Genomic DNA, 19,544 nt, shown 5'->3' with positions numbered 1-19,544 from the left:
ACTTATCTAACTTGATGCTTTCCAAAAGTTTCAGCACCACCTCTTTTCTAATATCTACATGCTCAAGCTTTTCAGGCCACTGCAATCCCCTAGATCACTTCCTGTAGTAAATACTGATGTAAAGTATTCACTAAGTACCTGCACTATTTTTTCTAGATCCATACACTTTCCCACTGCTGCACTTGATAGGCCCTATCCTTTCGCATCTCATCTTCTTACTCTTCACGTACTTGTAGAATGCCTTGGGGTTTTCCTTAATCCTGCCTGCCAAGGCCTTCTCATGTCCCCTTCTGGTTCTAATCTCTCAAGTTCCTTCCTTTTAGCCTTGTACCCTTCCAGATCTCTAGCTCTCTGTACCTTTTGTATGTTTTTCTTTTTCTTTTGACTAGATTTATTATAGCCTTCGTACACCACAGTTCCTGTATCCTCTCATGACTCCCCTGTCTCATAGGAACATGCTCCCTGTACTCTTAGTGATACAGGCCATTTCCAGGTTACAAATGCCTGACTTATGGACAGTCCCCTACATACAAATGAGCTCCCATAATATCATTAAATTCAAAAGCCCAATGTACGTGCATGTATTCATTCCAAAATCAACTTTTGGACATCTGCAAAATAGGAACTCATTCATTATCTGGGGACAGCCTGTACTTGGCTGAACTTAATCAGATGTGTATCCTTGCCTATAACTGAGTCTGCTGCTATGTTCATTTCATGTCTGTTTACTCAACACCTAATTATATTTTTGAAGTTATTCTGCTTTTGCAATTGCCAGTGATAGCATAAGTACTATATTAGCCCATTATTCCATTGTGAGTATCAACCTCCTATACTAGAACAAAGAAATACAGATTGGGGATTGTTTTGCAGAGCACCTATGTTCAAACCACAGGGATGACCCTGACCTTCTAGTTACCTGTCAGTTTAATTCTCCATTCCACTCCCATTCTGATCTGTATGTACACTGTTCTAACAAGATCCAGTACCACCTCTTCTGTCTGGGCACACTGCAGGCTCTGACTTGATATGGAATTCAACAATTTCAGTTAACTCACTTTCCCTGTATCAGAACAGGCCAGTTCTGTTGTAGGTTAGTCATCTATAATACAAACTTTTTTTCCTCCCTCCACTGACACTGCCTGATTTGCTGAGTGTTTCCTATATTTCACAGCTTTTACATGGTTGTGATCTCACATTAACCTATCAACCAGATGGCTTAATCAATAGCTTATGTCTGTGGCAACCCTGGCCTTACTAATTCTCTTTGTCCTGTCCATTACACCCCCAATCTGCAACTTAAAAAACTAACTTGTTTTGTCTTTCTCATTTCATCCCCCATAATGAAAGGTCCTCAACCTGAAACATTAACTGTTTCCCTTTCCACAGATGCTGGCTGACCCACTGAGTGTTTCCAGCATTTTCTGTTTTCATTTTTTTTATGGCTTACTTTGGTATCTGCACTGCTGTATAGACTGTCTTGCTGTGGTGTCTGTTGTGAAAACTTTCTGCTCTTTGCTCGTAATCCATGATAATTCAACTCTGTTTACATTGTATATGTGTGCATAAACAGTATGTTTATATTCACTGCAGGTTTGAAATTGTATATGTGTGCATAAACAGTATGTGTTTGTATACACTGCAGGTTTAAAATGAGACTGAAAATACAAAATAGAGAATAAAGCTGAATGTGGAAAGGACATTAATAAAATAGAATGAGTGAGAATGAACTGTGGAACTTTTAATAATGCAATTTCATCTCATAGAAATTAGATCATGAGCTAATTAATTGAACTTGTATCAGGAGGGTTAATCTGAATATAATCACCATACAAATAGCCTACAAGCAAACAAGCTGCAGATGCTGAAAATCTGAAATAAAAATTACCATTCGGTGCTCATGATATTGTCTCCTACACAACCAATGCACACTTAGTGTCCACTTTACGTGAACATCTACATTCAGAATCAAAGGGTGACCCTGAGTTTCCAGTTGCCAACCACTTTAATTCTCTGTCCTACTCCCATTCCTCTGTCTTTGTTTTGCACTATTCCAGTAAAGTGCAAAACAAGCTCAGAACAACATCTCCATCTTCCTACACATCCTTCACCCCTTAGGGACAACACTGAATTCAATAACAGATACAAGAGACTGCAGATGCTGGAATCTGGAGTAATAGACAATCTGCTGGAGGAACTCAGTGGTCAAGTAGCATCTGTGGGGGAATCTACCCTATTGCAGGGTTTTTGACCCGAAGTGTCAACAGTTCTTTTCCCTTCTTCCCTCCCTTCTCTCCCCCCCCCCCCCCCCCCCCCCGACAGATGCTGCTTGACCTGTTGAGCTTCTCCAGCAGATAGTTTGCGGCACTGAATTAAATAATTCCAGGCAACATTTTATGCAGTTTGTGTCTGAGTCAGTTGGGACTTATGGTTCAGGGTCTTGACTCTAGCAGATTTTTTTTCTTGAGTGTACAGTGGAGTTCCCAGAGGTTGGAACCGTAACCACTGTTTATTTATCAATATGCATTAATGACTTGGAAATGGGTGTACAGGACACAATTTCAAAACTTACCAGTGACAGAAAACTTAAGCTATCTTAATTAGTTGCATGTACTGTATATCAAAACACAGTGAAATACATCTTTTCCATAGTGTTGTGGGGGCAGCCCGCAAGTGTCGCCACGCTTCCGGTGTCAACATAGCATAGCCACAACTTCCTAACCCGTACGTCTTTAGAATGTGGGAGAAAACCGGAACGCCTGGAGGAAACCCACGCAGACCTGGGGAGAATGTATAAGCTGCTTACAGACACCTGGAATTGAACCCGGTTCATTGGCACTGTAATAGTGTTACACTAACCACTACACTACTGTGCCTGCCCCAGAATTTGTAGTGACTTCAGGGAGATATGGAGGGACAGGTGGAATGTGTCAGTGGGTGGCAGATGAAATTTACTGCTCAGGAATGTAAAATATTACATTTTGGGAGGACACAGTCACAGTTAAAGAATGATGAGAGAGTCGTACAGCAGAGAACCAGTCCCTTTGTCCACAGTTAATGCTGACCATCAACTGCCTATCCATACCAATCCCATTTACAATATTTGGTCCATTGCCTACTGCACCTTGGCAATTCAAATGTTTGTCCAGATTCTTAAATTTTGAGTGTGCCTGCCTCCACCTCCCTCTCAGGCAATGTGTTCTAGATTCCAACTGAACTCTGAATGGGGAAAAAAAAAATTTCCTCAGGTCTCTAAACTTCTTACTCCCCACCATCAACCTATGATCTTTGGTCTTAGACACTTCTGCCATGAGTAAAAAAATTTCCTATGACAGTGTAGAAAGATGTTTAGATAGATACCCTATCTGTATCATCATAATTTTGTATGCCTCCATCAGGTCCCCTGCAACATCTGGTTGAATCTCTTCGGTCCTATAGCGTGGCAACCAGAACTGCACACAGTACTCCAGCTGTGGCTGAACCAATGTCCCATAATGTTGGGTCAAGGCTTGCCTGCTGTTATATTGTATGTGGGACTGATGAAGGCCAGCATCCTGTATTCCTTCATCACCACCCTTTCAACCTGTGCTGCCACCTTCATTGATCTTTGGACTTGTACATCAAGGTCCCTTTGTTCCTTAATACAAGGACACAAGAAATAGGAGCAGGAGTAGGCCATCTGGCCCATCGAGCCTGCTCCAGCATTCAATAAGATCATGGCTGATCTGGCCATGGACTCAACTCCACCTATCTGCCTTTTCCCCCATAACCCTTAATTCCCCTACTATGCAAAAATCTATCTAACAGTGTCTTAAATATATTTAATGAGGTAGCCTCTACTGCTTCCCTGGGCAGAGAATTCCACAAATTCACTACTCTCTGGGAAAAGCAGTTTCTCCTCATCTCCATCCTAAATCTACTCCCCTGAATCTTGAGGCTATGTCCCCTAGTTCTAATCTCACTTACCAGTGGAAACAACCTTCCTGCATCTATCTTATCTATCCCTTTCATAATATGATACGTTTCTATAAGATCCCCTCTTATAGAATTTCAGCAAGTATAGTCCGAGGCGACTCAATCTCTCTTCATAGGCTAACCCCCCCTCATCTCCGGAATTAACCTGGTGAACCTCTTCTGCACTGCCTCCAAAGCCAGTATATCCCTCCTCAAGAAAGGAGACCAGAACTGCACGCGGTACTCTAGGTGCGGCCTCACCAGTACCCTGTACAGTAGCAGCATAACCTCCCTGCTCTTAATACTTCCCAGAGCCCTTCTATTCATGGTATTTGTTCTATCCTTATTTGACCCCCAAGTTGCATCACCTCACACTTATAATTATTAAATTCCGTCTGCTTTTGCCCTGTCCAACTTAGACGCTAATCAATATTATCCTGTGTCTAAGACTACTCTCCTCACTATCAACAACGTTATCAATTTTTGTGTCATCTGCAAGTTTACTAATTATACCTCCTACATTCACATCTAAGTTGTCAATTAATATAATAAACAGGAAGGGTCCCAACATTGACTCCTGTGGTACATTGCTGGTCAAAGACTTCCAATCACATAAACAACTCTCTAACACCACACATCCTATCAACAAACAAATTTCTTTGTATCCCCCTGCACTCGCTACTCCTCACCCATTTTCAGGTCTCCATACCTACCATGTGTTTCCTTTTTGTTAATCAAACTCTCAGTATCTCTTGACATCCAGTGTTCACTGGACTAGCCATTCTTACCCTTCACCCTTGTGTTGATTGGCCCCGAAATCTCGCTTGTCTGAAATTTACTTTTGAAAGCCTCCCACTGGCTGAATGTGGATTTACTTGCAAGTATCAACACCCCTATGTACAAATGAGCTCCCATAATATTAAATCCCAGGCGATGATTGCCAGGACCTGTCTAATGAAATTGAAATCAGACAGTCCTGCTCCTGGATCTTGGGCAGAAGGTAGAAGCAGGACGAGTGGGCTGGGGCACTATGAAATTGGAAGCTGCGGAGGGAAGAACTCTCGAGGAACTGAGATCCATGATGGTGTGGGAGACAATGGCCTGATGCTTAGTGGTGAGGTCATAGTCCAGAGGAAGGAACAAGCCATTCCCGGGTGACAAACAGGCTCCATTTTTAGACGTCCATAAGTCGATTTTGCCCATGGGTTGGAAAGCGTACAAAATCACTTGATACAGTAATCACAGCTCCACAGTACTGTAATGAATGGTGTTGATGAGGGCCAATTAACACGAACATGGGACTGGAGGGCTCAAGCTATAGGCATAGACATGGAGCTTTTTCCCTGGAGTCTAGGAGGCTGATGGGTGACTTTATAGAGGTATATAAAATCATGAGGGGTTTAGATAAGGTGAATAGTCAGTCCTTTTCCCAGGCTAGGGGAGTCTAAAACTAGAGGGCATAGGTTTAAGGTGAGAGGAAAACGATTTAAAAAGGATGAGGGGCAACTCTTTCACAGAGGGTGGTGGATATATAGTATGAGCAAGAGAAACAAAGGACTGCAGATGCTGGAATCCAGATGAAAAACATGACGATGCTGGAGGAACTCAGCAGGCCAGGCAGCATCCATGGAGAAAAGCAGGCGGTCAACTTATCTGGTCGGGGCTGAAGATAGGAAAAGGGGAGGCCCAATGTATAGGAGGGAGAGGCAGAGCAATGATAGGTGGACAAGAGGGGAGGTGGGGTGGGCACAAGGTGGTGATAGGTGCGGGGGAAGAGGGGAGAGCAGATTCACTGGGGTATGGGTCAAAGGTAAGGAGAGAAAGGAAAAAAGGCTTGGAAAGGGAAGAATAGAAGAAGCTTGGGGGGGGGGGGAGGGTGAATTACTTAAAGTGGGAGAATTTAATGTTCATGCTGTTAGGCTGCAAGGTTCCAAGACTGAAAATGAGGTGCTGTTCTTCCAGTTTGCGCTTGGAATTCTCCTGGCAGTGGAGAAGGCAGAGGACTGTCGTGACAGTGTGGGAGGGGGAATTGAAGTGACTGGCAACGGGGAAGATGCAGATCATGGTTACGGACAGAACACAGGTGTTCTGTGAAACGGTCACCTAGTCCGTGTTTGGTCTCACCAATGTAGATGAGCTGCCGGAGGAAGTGGTACAGTGGGTACAATTACAATGTTTAAAAGACATTTAGACAGGTACATGGATAGGAAAGGTTTAGAGAGACATGGGCCAAACATGGGGAAATAGGACTAGCTCAAGTAAACAACTTGGGGTGGACGAGTTGGGCCAAAGGACCTGTTTCCATGCTGTATAACTCTGTCTCTATTTATTTATTTATTGTCTTCCCCTTCCTTGTTACAATGAAACAGAATCAGGAGGTCCCATGCTCATTGTCTGGTTTCCATGGTCTTGAAATACTAGTTTCCAAAGGAACTGCCTTAAGTGCAGTGAAACTTGCAACCTGTGTTCTTAAGAGAAAATGTTGTCTCATTACCATAGGGAATTTGCATGCAAGAAGATTTTCTTTCAGAGACTGGTCCTTGATAGGAAAGGACAGCTACTAAAAAGTAGAGTGGAAACTAGTTCACAGGAACAAACTTATGTATCAATGTTGGATTTTGAATTTAACATGGGAGCTCATTTATATATAGGGATGTCCATAAGTCGGGCATTTGTAACCCGGTGATGGGCTGTACAAAGATGTATCTGAGAACTAACATGTGACCTCTGCAAGATTAGGTCAGTTTGCTGGTCTACAACAGCACCACCCTTGTCAGTGGGTTTGATGATAATGTCAGGATTAGTGGAGTACTGCGAGTTCAGAGGTTGGTAGCATAGTGTGAGTTAGGGGACCAGAAAAATCAAGGTGATCAGTGTTCTGTTGCAGTTAGCAATGAACAAATCGAGAGAAGGGAGGAAACCAGAAGGAAAGGTCCAAGTGGATTGGGAATTCCGGAAATGGAAGTAAGGGTCCACAGTCTGGGGGTGAGGGCTCTTGGCCCAGGAAATAGGCAGAGAGGTGGCAGAAGAAGAGTTCAACATCACGTTGGGCTCAAAATTCATTGAGATGGGGACATAGCGGGAGAAGGCTGAGGCCTCTGCTGAGGACTGATCGTTAGGGTACAGAGAAGGTCAGAAGGGATGGTGAAAACCAGGCAGGGAGTGGGAATGGGGGGAGAGAGGGAGGAAAGGAAAAAGCAAGACAAAGTGTGGAACTCTTGGCCAATCAGTTTAACGTCTATTGTTGTCAAGATGCTAAAGGAAATAACTAATCATTCAGTAAAGTTGAATATAATCAAATGTAGACAACACACTTTTATGAAAGGTAAATCATGTTTGACAAATTCACTCGAACTCTTCGAAGATATGACAGGGAGGGTTGATAGAGGGGAACCGGTAGATGCAGTATTTAGATTTCCAAAAGGCATTTGACAAGGTGCCAAATAAGATGCTGACGCATAAGTTAAGAGCCCAAGATATCGGAGGAAGTGTGTTATCACAGGCTATCACATAGAAAACAGAGTTGGAATAAATGGGCCCTTTGCAGGCTAGAGGGATGTAACTAGTGGAATACATCAGGGATCAGTTTCAGTGGAATTGCGGACACAACGGTATTGAGATAAAGTGAGTGTTGTTGCAGAGAGAGGTCAGGTGCATACACATGTTGATGCATGGCATGAAGCATGCATCTCAGGCTGCCAAAAGAACACTGCCTCAAGAAACGCTGGATAGAATGAAAGTGGTTGGCAAAAGAGACAAAAGTGAAAAGAAGATTTTTTTTTACACAGAGCACTTATTGGGCAGGTGGAGGGCTCTGAAAATCATTGCCAGGGATAATAGTGGAGGTAGATTCAGTTGTAGCTGTTGAAAGGGAACTTGATAAGTATCTGAAAGGAAAGAAGTTGCAGGGCTATGGGGAATGATGGAGAAGTGGGATTAGGCGAATCGCTCTCACATATAGCTGGTAAAATTTCAACAGGCTAAATGGTCACCTTCCATTGTGTAGAGGTTCTCTTAACGAGGATTGAGGTCTGGTCTACTTTGACAGAGTGGCCATGACTGTTTGTTGTTGACCTGGTTTTCTCTAAAGTTGTTGGAGTTTTGCTGGGCACTTGGCATGAACTGGAGAGACAATGAGTTGGGGCTGGATCATTTCTCTCAAGACTCCCGCAGGCACCTTCAAATTCACTGCAGAATCTGGAGTTCTCTGTAACTGAATATTCTGTCATCTTGGTATCTGTTCTCCCTGAAAGCTGTAACATCTCTCAAGCACCTCCTACACCCAGAGCAATTAATTGTGCTGATCTGCACAATACACTGATGCAAACTTTGCCTTGTTTTCATAAATTATTTATCAGGTTTATCTTTAGTTTACTTATACCAACTAGAAATGAGTCAGTGCACTTTCTCTTGGGGTTCTAGACAGTGACAAACACACACAGGTGAGCAAATTTTGTCAATTTTCCTGATTTTAATTTTTCTCGAGGTTACAGGTTACTCAGTGTCAAGGAATAATGGACATTTATTGTTTTACTGAAAAGTGAGAATTACCACATAACTGCTAATTTGCAGCAAATGACAGCAAGTCCTCATTCTTTCTTTCTCTCTCGGTCTCTTGAACAGCTCTTGCAGTTCGGTCTTTACACTCTATGGGCTGTTCTCTGGGCCTGGTTAGAATGGTAAGTCCATCGCTGCCCAACTCTTTCCACGCTGTCCATGCAGACAACTACAAAATATTTGTACAAAGTCTCTGCCATTTCTTTAGCTCTACTGCCAATTTTCTAGACTCATTCTTTAAAGGACAAACATTTACGTTAAAATAGAAATGGGAGGCCTGCTCTTCCATTCAGTAAGATGGTGACTGCTTTTTCATCTCAGCTCCACTTTTCTGCATTAACCTAATATTGCTTGATTCCATTAACACCTTAAAAAAAAAATCTCTGGCTTGGACATACTCAGTGACTGACCCTCCATAGCTGTCTTAATTAAAGAATTCTAAAGATTCACTATCCTCTGGATGAAGACATTTCTTATCATCTCTGACCCATGTGTTGAGAAATTCTAGCCACCTCAGCCAGGGGCAATTTTAACTCATCATTTACCATGTCAAGCCCCAAAAGAATTTTACTTATTTCAATGAGATCATCTTTAATTTCTCTAAACCCAAAGGAGTATAGGCCCAGTCAATTAATCTCTCCTCATACAACATCCCAGGATTCAGTCAGGTACAACTTTGCTGCATTCCCTCTAAATTGTGTATCGTTCCTTAGATAGCAACATCAGATCGGTACACAATATTCTAGATGTGGTCTCACCCTGGGGCCCTATATAATTGAAGCAAGGTGCCTTTACTGTTGTACACAAATTCTCTTGCAATAAAACATATGGTTTATCTTCCCAATTGCTTGCTACAGAACAGTTTAACTTCCAGTGGTATATGTATGAGGAAATTCAGGTCTCTCCGAAAACCAATACAGTTTCAATCACCATTTTAAAAAGTAGTTGTGCTTTTAATATTTTTTCTACCAAAAAAGATGATTCCACATTTTTCTGCATATTCCATCTGATATGGCCTTGCCCATTCAATTGACCTGTTCAACCTATCAGAAATCTCCCTGCATCCTCCCCACAGACTAGTTATCTTTGTATCATTGATAAACGTAGATATATTACACCTCATCACTCCATTCAAATCATTGATACAGAATTTGAACATTTGGGGCCACAGCACCAATCCCTACAATACCCCACTAACTACAGCCTTGCATCGAAAATGAGTCACTTGTTCCCACTCTCTGTTTCTGTTAACTACTCCTCAATCTATTCGAGCATATTGCCCCCAATACTGTACACTTTGTTTAATTGTCTCTAGAACAGTACATTATAAAGCCTTCTGAAAGTCCAAATGCAGACTAATTGCGTAGCCCTGATCTAGTCTACTACTTACAATCTAAAGAAAATTGTCAAACATAATTTCCCTTTCATAAGACCACACTGACTGCCCAATCCTATTATTATCTTCTATGTTACCACATTCTTAATAATAGATTCCAGCATTTTCCCTACAATTTATGTCAGACTAACAGGTCTGTAATTCCCTGCTTTCTCTCTCTTTTTAAATTCTGTGATTACATTTGCTACCCTCCAATTTGTGGGAAACATTTTTGGATTTTAGAAGATAACAACCAGTGCATCCAATGTCTCCAAAGCTGCCACCTTGAAAACCATAGGATGCAGGTCAAAAGTTATAGGAATTTCTCACCTTTCATACAAACCGATGAATTAGGAGCAGGAGTATTGGTTTATTATTGTCACTTGTACCAAGGTACAGTGGAAAAATTTGTCTTGCATACCGATCGTAAAGGTCAATTCATTACACAGTGCAGTTACATTGAGTTAGTACAGAGTGCATTGAGGTATTACAGGTTAAAAACAATAACAGCACAGAGTAAAGTGCCACAGCTACAGAGTAAAGTGCAGTGCAATAAGGTGCAAAATCGCAACAAAGTAGATTGAGGTCAGAGTCCATCTCATCCTTCAATAGTCTTATCACAGTGGGGTAGAAGCTGTCCTTAGGCCTGGTGGTATATGCCCTCAGCCCTTCAAGTCTGCTCCCTGATTTAATGAAATTACAGCTGATCTATTGGAACCTGGGCTTTGCATTTCTTCCTGTCCTTGGTGACCTTTCCTTACTTACCAAGAATCTATCAACCTCTGTCTTAAAAATATTCTGACTCTGTCGCACTGTTCTTTGAAAAAGGAATTTCCAAAGGCTCAGGGCTCAAGGCTGACTGCATCCCTTATACTTAGGTCAAAGTCATTTATGAGAAAAAATAATCACATTAGCTCTCTCCTAAGAGTGACCCCTTATTTTTTTTAAACAATGATCACCAGTTCTAGATTCTTATCCTCTTTACACCCACCCTATCAAGACCCTCAGGAACTTGTACATTTAATCAAGTCCCCCTTCACTCTTCTAATCTCAAGTAGATAAAAGCCTAGTTTCTCCAAACTTTCCTCATAGGACAACCCAACCATTCCAGCTCTTACTTTAGTACACCGTAGTGTGCTGTAGTGTGTTGTGTTCCGCTTCAAACACATTGACATCCTTTCAGTACTCGAGAAACTAATGGGCTAACAATTTACTCCTCATTCGCTCTATCCCTGTAGTTCTGTACTATTTATTCAATTTCTCTGAAATTTCCTATTCTGTTTTAGTCTGTGTGGTGCTTAGAGTTGTACACGACACCAGCTGAGATTTAAACTGACATCTTTACACGTTTGGCGTAACATTTTAATATTTGTATTCACTTCCGCTATTCAATGTTAAGTAATGCGTACAGTAATCAACGTCCTTATGAACTTTCCCAGCCAACATCAAAAAAGATATACCACAGGACCTCTGCTAATCCAACTGCTGCCATTTAAATTTTAATGTCTGAATAATGATTCGAATTATAATGCATCTGTTATTTCTCCGAAAGTGCAACATTTAATATTTACTTGCACTTATTTGCTCTTGCCGTGCATCTGCGCATTTTAAATGTACGTTGTCTTCCAGAAGGTCGCCACCACCTTTCTATTTACTATTTCCCAAGTTTGATTACAACGCACTCTTCAATACCGCATCCCTTTGTACCTAAATCGAAGTAATTTATAAATAGCATTCGGTGGAGTAGCTAACCAGACCTAGACGTTTCGAAACACTGGACGCTGCAGTTCTAATTATAACAGAAGGTCAAAGATCCTGGAATCTAGCACTTAGCAATGAATATTAAGTAATGAAAATTCCTTTATTATTACTCAATACTCTTCTAATAACTTTACGTTTGGGTGTATTCTTTCAGTAGCTCTTGCTCGCACACCAATTGCATATGCGCAGAAGTAAATTGCGGTGCAAGGCCGCGTGACAGAACTGCAGACTGCTGGAAATCGCCGCGGCCAATTGTATTCTCTCCCGGAGCAATGCCATTATCCAACTGGTAAACCGACGGATGGTGCATGGGGCGCCGTGACATAGCCGTCGCTTAGATTTTCGTTTGCAGTCGAATAATTCCTCAAATGTAGAGAGATTAGAAATCACGTTGGTTGCTCGCCGTGCAGAGACTATGGGTAGGGAATTCGGTACAACATCCATCAGATTGGAGGCCACGCTGTCAATCATCCGCGGTGAAAACCCTGCGGGTGGGGGAGACTCTACCGGTTGATTCTGACTTTAAGTTCCGCCCTCTTCTGGCCCAATTGGCTGGACTCCACGCTAATTGGTTGAGAGGTATAACTGTCGCTGTCGGTGCTTGTGTATTGTAGTGCGGATGTGAGGTCGGAGCTCACTGATAGAAGCGTTTGGTTGAGATAGAAGCTTTCTGCTATGTTCTGATCATTCCGCTGCTTTTTCCTTTATTTCTTGCTTGAAGGATTGCTAGTTATGACGCAGAACAAACTGATTCCTCTCATAAAGTGTACAATCGGGTGCTATTTTTGCAAAAAACGAGAGCTGGATTTCTGCTGTATGTCGGACGTATTTGGACAACTCACTTCGTATCTGGATTGTTGATGACCTTCGGTTCTTCAAACCTGCAAACAATTATTAATGCATCTGAAAGATCTGAGCATTCCCCGTTGGTTTTAAGTAAGTATTATTTATTTCTAACGTTGATAAGACTTTAAAAAAAATCCCTAATGTGCTTGTAATTGGCTTCTGCATCTACACTGGGCGTCCCAAACTTCATCGGCTGCATTAGCCCTTCCACTGTTGCTCAGTGCAGACTACGTTTCTGACAACCAATTGTAGATTTGTTTAAATTTTCTCCAGCTAAGTATTGGCGAGACTGGAGCCTTCGTCTGCAGTTACCTGGTCAGTGACTTCCTCCTTTGGGAGCAGCCTCGTGAAATGGAACAAAACTCTTTGCTCTCTTGTCATATTTGATCTTCCATGTGTATCACATGACAAATCGGGACCATCACCATAACTACTTATTTCCACCAATTTACAGTTGTCTCAGCTCGTCTTATCTGCAGTTGAACTTCTCATCCACCACTTTGTTACCATAGACTCCAGTTTGACTTCCTTGATACACCGTAAACATGAAAGGACATAAGCTCTGCTGTCTGTGACTTTGCTTGCACTGTCCTGTTTGCCTCTCACCACTCCAGTGTTTGTTCCTTGTTAAACTATGCCTTGATCTTTAAAATGCACAAAGACATAAGAAATGGGAGTAAGAGAAGGCTGATTTGCCCCTTGAGCCCAGACTTGTTACTTGATTGCCTTAATGACCAGAATCCTATCAAGCTATGCTTTGAATGGGCATCATGATGGAGCCTTTATGACTCTCTGGGGTAGACAATTCCAGATATTCACCATTCTCTGGGTGAAGAAATTTCTCTGTCTCAGTACCAAATGGCCAATCCTGTATTCAGGAACTCTGCTCTCTGGTTAGAGACTTGTCATTTCAGGGTAAATATATCTCTCTCCTCCCCCCCCCCCCCCCCCCCCCCCCAAATCTAGTCTGCTAAGTCCTAAAATTTCAATGAATTCTCCTTTTTATTTTTCAAAGCTCTAGAGAATACAGTCCCAGTTAACCCATCCTCTCTGGAACTAGTCCTGTGAATCTTGGCTGTATCACCTTTATGGCAAGTAAATTTTTCTCAAGGTGACTAATACTCTATACAGTACTCTAGGTGTGGTCACACCAAAATCCAATACAAATGCAATAAGACTTCTGACATTCAAGTCATCCCATAAGCAAGGTTAACATTCTACTTGTCCACTTAATTGCTTGTTGCACTTGCATTTGATCTTCCCTGACTTGTGTACGACAACGCCTGGAATCTTTGAGTGCCGTTATTACCCAATCTCTTGCCATTTAACAAATACTGTGTTCTTCTGTTATGTAACTCAAAGTGAATAACCTCACATATTACCACATTGTATTCTATCTGTCATGTCCTTGCCTACTTAATCAGCTTGTTTAAACCTCCATGAAGCTTCTTTTCGTACTCCACAATCATTTAATGTTATTAGCAAACATGGTAATATGACATTGGCCCCCTCTATGTTGAATTAGATTGTAAAAAGTTGGGCAGCAATCCTTGTGTTGCTCCATTAGTCACAGGCTAGCGTCAATATGAGAACAATTTGTTATTCCTGTACTGGACGTCTTTTAAAATCTGATAACCAGTCCTCAGTCTGTGTTTGTATATTATCCCCAATTACACCTGTTCCAACCTTTTGTGTGGGATCTCTGAAATGCATTGTGATGGCAAGTTTGCAGATGACACAGGTTGGTGGCGGTGTGGAGGACTGTCGAAGATTGCAGAGGGACATTGATAGGATGCAGAGTTGGGCTGAGAAGTGGCAGATGGAGTTCAATCCGGAGAAGTGTGAGGTGGTGCACTTTGGAAGGACAAACTCCAAGGCAGAGTACAAAGTTAATGGCAGGATTCTGGGTAGTGTGGAGGAGCAGAGGGATCGGGGGGTTCATATCTGCAGATCCCTGAAAGTTGCCTCACAGGTGGATAGGGTAGTTAAGAAAGCCTATGGGATGTTAGCATTCATAAGTTGTGGGATCGAGTTAAAGAGCCACGAGGTAATGATGCAGCTCTACAAAACTCTGGTTAGACCAGACTTAGACTACTGTGTCCAGTTCTAGTCACCTCATTATAGGAAGGATGTGGAAGCATTGGAAAGGGTGCGGAGGAGATTTACCAGGATGCTGCCTGGTTTAGAGAGTATGCATTATGAGGAGAGAGTAAGGGAGCTAGGGCTTTATTCTTTGGAGAGGAGGATGAGGGGAGACATGATAGAGGTATACAAAATATTAAGAGGAATAGATAGAGTAGACAGCCAGTGCCTCTTCCCCAGGGCACTGATGCTCAATACAAGAGGGCATGGCTTTAAAGTAATGGGTGGGAAGTTCAAGGGAGAGATCAGAGGAAGGTTTTTTACCCAGAGGGTGGTTGGGGCAAGGAATGTGCTGCCTGGGGCGGTGGTGGAGGCAGGTACATTGGTCAAGTTCAAGAGATTGCTAGATAAGCATATGGAAGAAGTTAAAATGGAGGGATATGTGGAGGGAAGGGTTTGGATAGTTTCTAGGTGAGGTTTAAAGGTCGGCACAACATTGTGGGCTGAAGGGCCTGTATTGTGCTGTACTTTCTATGAAGGTCCAAGAATCTCTCATCCTCTTGTTTTCCCCCTTAACTATTCTACTGGCTGCATCCTCAAAGAACCCTAGCAGGTTAATCAAATGCAATTTGCATTTCATACATCCAAGTTGGCCCTGTTCAATCCTATTAACCTTTTGAAAGTGCTTGCTATAACGTCATTTATAGATTCTAGCATTTTCCCAACCACTGATGTTAGGTTAACAGGTTGGTTGTTCCCTTCTTTCTTAAATGGTGGTGTCACACTTGATCCACACGAACAAATCCATACTTTAGAGTGATCTGGAAGGTGAAACCAGAGCATCCACTTTCTCTTAAGCCATTCCTTTCAAAGCTCTGGTATGTAAATCATTGGGTCCTGGGGATTTATCAACTGTTAAACTCACCAATTTATTAGTATACTTCTGACTAATACTTGGTTCTGGCAATTCCTCATCCTTGCTAGATCCATGATTCAATCAAATATTTGGCAGGTTTTATGTGTTTTCTCCTGTGAAGGTGGGTGCAAATTAATGTTTTATTCCTCTGTCATTTCCTTATTTCCCATTATAAATTCTCCTGTCTCTGTCTGAGGAGCCCACACCTTCCATCATTTTCCAATAAAAGCCCATGCGTTATGTTTTCATATTTCTTGTCGGTGTACTCTCGTATTCCATTCTGGCTTTTGTTTTAACCGATTTCTTGGTTCTCTGGTCTCTAAAATAATACTTCTGAATCTCATGATCCTTGAAAACACTTCTGTGCCCAATGGCTCACAGATGTTGGAGGGGAGACTTTATCTCCCTCTTCCTCTGGTTAACACCATTTTTAATTTCATGTGTTAGCCATTTAGCAATCACTTCCTTTTGGGTTTTTTGTGCCACCTTTAATGTCTTGTTTTGCAACTTGTGCAACTCTCTTTCAATATTGACTATTGCCTGCCCACCCACCATCAGACATTGCAATCTATTCTCCCAGTTAACCACGGCCAATTCTCTTGTGCAATATAGTTTATTTTGTTTAGATTTGCTTTGCTTTGAACTACATTACTTCAAACCTCGATATCAAATTCTATCCAAATTCTATCTCCAAAGCCCCCTTGATCACATGATCTATTTTAATGTAAGGAGTCTGACTAGTAAGGCAGATGAACTTATAATGTTGATCAGTGCATAAGAAGTTGATATTGTGACTTTCACAGGAACGTGGTTGAAAGAAGGGCAGGGCTGGCAATTCAGCATTCTAGGGTATAGAACCTTTAAGAATGACAAGGGGTTGTAAAAGAAGTGGCATTGCAATATTAATTAGAATTATTCACAGCAGTAATAAGGGAGAATATTATAGAAGGCTCCTCAAATGAGGCCAAAGGGGTAGAACTTAAGGGGGTGATCACTTTGCGGGGCAGTGGGTGTGTACTACAGGCTTCATGATGCAAAAATAAATGGGTTAGCAAGTAAACAACTAGAGAAGGACACAAAAATCCTGCAAAGGAGCATACACATTAAGAAAGTTGGCAGATGGAGAAGTGTTGGTGGGAAAATGTGGTCATCCACTTTGGAAGGAAGAATAAAAAAGAAAATTTTATTAGAAGGGAATAAAACTACAAAATATTTAATGTCTAGTGGGATCTAAGGACCTTGCTGCATGAATCAAAAAAGATTTCCCTGAGGGTACAAGTAATTAGGAAAGCTAATGGAATGTTTTCCTTTATTGCAAAAGGTAGAGTACATAAAAGTAGGGCAATTTTGATGCAGTTTTAAATATTGTGTACAGTTCTGGTCTCCATATTTAAGTGAAAAATATGAACATGTTGAATGATTTTTGCAGTAATTGCAGCAGAGAAAGAGGATAGTATTCTGTACATAGAAAATTAATAACTAATTGGGAATTTAGTAACATGAATAAAATAACGATGATAAAGAGAATTATCACATGGAGAAAATGGCAAACCAGGATCCAGGCCATTTCCATCTTGGAATTTTAAAGGAAGTAATTGAAATGCAGTGCAAATCCCTTAAATATTATTTTCCAAGGTCCCTTTGGTTTAGAAACTCTTCCTTGTGCGACTTAAATACGGTTACAGTGATTTTATTGATTAAGTCTGAGAACACAAGTTACACAGAATTGATTGACCAGTACAGTGCATATCATTAATTTAACTTCATTCTATCACCCTAATGTTGGACAGAAAGGATCACCACTCATTGCATTTAAAGGATCTTTGTGGTTAATGTTTTCCTTGTCTGTTTCTTTTTTTTCAGTTCTACAAGTTGAAGTCCTAAATTGGGGCCGACAAATTTTGAAGGCATTAGACAGGAATTTACAAATATTGAGTGGGAGGAGTTTTTTGCAGGTAAAGAGATGTCAGGCAAGTGGGAAGCTTTCAAAATTGAGGTAGGAAGGGTTCATAGAACCATACAGCACAAAACAGGCCCTTCGGCCCACTGTGTCGTGCCGTCCATCAGACCACCCTCACACTACCTAACCCCTTCCTCCCGCATATCCCTCTATCTCACATTCCTCCATATGCCTATCCAACAAGCTCTTGAACCTGTTCAATGTATCTGCCTCCACCACCACCCCAGGCAGTGCATTCCATGCACCAACCACTCTTTGGGTGAAAAACCTCCCTCTGACATCTCCCCTGAACCTCCCACCCATAACCTTAAAGCCATGACCTCTCATCTTGAGCATTGGTGCCCACCATATTCCTGATAGAGTAAGGGCAAAGCTGGCAGGATCAGGGAACCCTGGTTGATGAGGGATATTGAGGCTCTGGTCAGGAAAAAGGAGGTGTATGACTGGTATAGGCAGCTGAGATCAAGTGAATCCCTTGAAGCATAAGAGATGTAGGAATACATTTAAGTGGGAAATCAGGAGGGCAAAAAAAGGACACGAGATAGCTCTGGCAGATAAGTAAAAGAGAATTCTAAGAGATTCCACATGTATATCAAAAGCAAAAGAGTAACTAGGGAGAGAATAGGTCCCCTTAAGGATCAATGTAGTCTCCTACATGTGGAGCCACAGGAGATGGGTGAAGTCTTAAATGAATATTTCTCATCTGTATTTATTGTGGAAAAGGTCATGGGAGCTAAGGAATTAAGGGAAATGAAGTGGTGCTTGGGAACATATCCAGATTACAAAAGCGGAAGTGCTGGCAGAATTAAAGTATATTAAGGTGGATAAATTCCTGTGGCCTGACCATGTGTACCTTAGGCATTGTGAGAAGTAGGGAAGAAATTGCAGAGATACTTGCATCACTTTAGCCAGAGGTGAGGTATTGTAAGATTGGAAGGTGGCAAATGTTGTGCCTTTACTTTAAAAAGTGCTGCAAGGACAAGCCGGAGAATTGCAGGTCAATAAACCTTGCATCTGTGATGGGAGAGTTACTGGAGGGGATTCTGAGGGACAGAATTTACCAGTATTTGGAAAGGCAAGGACTGATTGGGGATAGTCAGCACAGCTTTATGTGTGGAAAATCATGTCTCTCAAATTTGGATGAGTTTTTTTTTGAAGAGGTGACTAAGAGGATTGTTGAGGGTAGGGCAGTGGATGTTGTCTACATGGACTTTAACAGGCCTTTGACAAGGTCCTGCATGGTAGGTTAGTCGGGAAGATTAAGTCATATGGGATCCAAGGTAAGCGAGCCAATTGGATACAAAATTGGCTTGGTGGAAAGAGTCAGATGGTGGTCATGGAGGGTTGTTTTTCATCTTGGAGGTCTGTGACTAATGGTGTGCTGCAGGGCTCAGTGCTGGGTCCTCTGTTTGTCATGTATTAACAATTTGGATGAGAATGTAATTGGCATAGTTAGTAAGTTTGCAGATGCCACAAATTGGTGTATAATGGATGATGAAGAGGGCTATCTAAAATTACAATGGGATCTAGATCAACTGGGGAAGTGAACTAAAGAATGGCAGGATGGAATTTAACTTGAACAAGTGTGAGGTGTTGCACTTTGGTAGGTTAAACCAGGGCGGGATTTGCACAGTAAGTAGTAGGCCTTGGAGACTCTTGTAGAATAGAGAGACTTGGGGGTTACAGGTACAATGCACTGTTTAATGACTTGATCTGTATGATCGGTATGTGTCAATAATAAACCAATTTACATAGTTGCTGGAGAATGAAGACACAAGTAAACAGGGTGGTGAAGAAGGCATTTAGCAACCTTGCCTTCATCAGTCGGGGCACTGAGTACAGGAGTTGGGACATCGCATTACTACCTGCACAGGTCATTGATGAGACCACACTTGGAACACTGTGTGCAGTTCTGGTTGCCCAGCTATAGGAAGGATGTCTTTAAGCTGGAAAAGTTGCAGAAAAGATTAATGAGGATGTTGCCAGGATTAGAGGGCTTGAGTTATAGGGAGAGACTGGATAGGCTGGGGCTTTTTTCACTGGAGCGTAGGAGGCTGAGGGGTGACCTTATAGATGTATACAAAATCATGAGT

General features: G+C 41.8%; 1 protein-coding gene across 3 annotated transcripts in view; it reads left to right on the top strand.

Annotated features, from left to right (window-relative positions):
* Positions 1-11,339: 11,339 nt before the first annotated feature.
* Positions 11,340-19,544, top strand: part of LOC127569493 (NXPE family member 3-like) — a 55,177-nt gene continuing 46,972 nt past the window's right edge. For all 3 annotated transcript variants that reach the window (XM_052014204.1, XM_052014202.1, XM_052014203.1), the window contains exon 1: positions 11,340-12,583. The gene's annotated coding sequence lies outside the window, so the exon portion shown is untranslated. The remainder of the gene's footprint in view (positions 12,584-19,544) is intronic.

This window comes from Pristis pectinata, chromosome 4, assembly GCF_009764475.1.
Source record: "Pristis pectinata isolate sPriPec2 chromosome 4, sPriPec2.1.pri, whole genome shotgun sequence".
Lineage (NCBI taxonomy): Eukaryota > Metazoa > Chordata > Chondrichthyes > Rhinopristiformes > Pristidae > Pristis > Pristis pectinata.
This window is presented reverse-complemented; position numbering and strand designations above follow the sequence as displayed.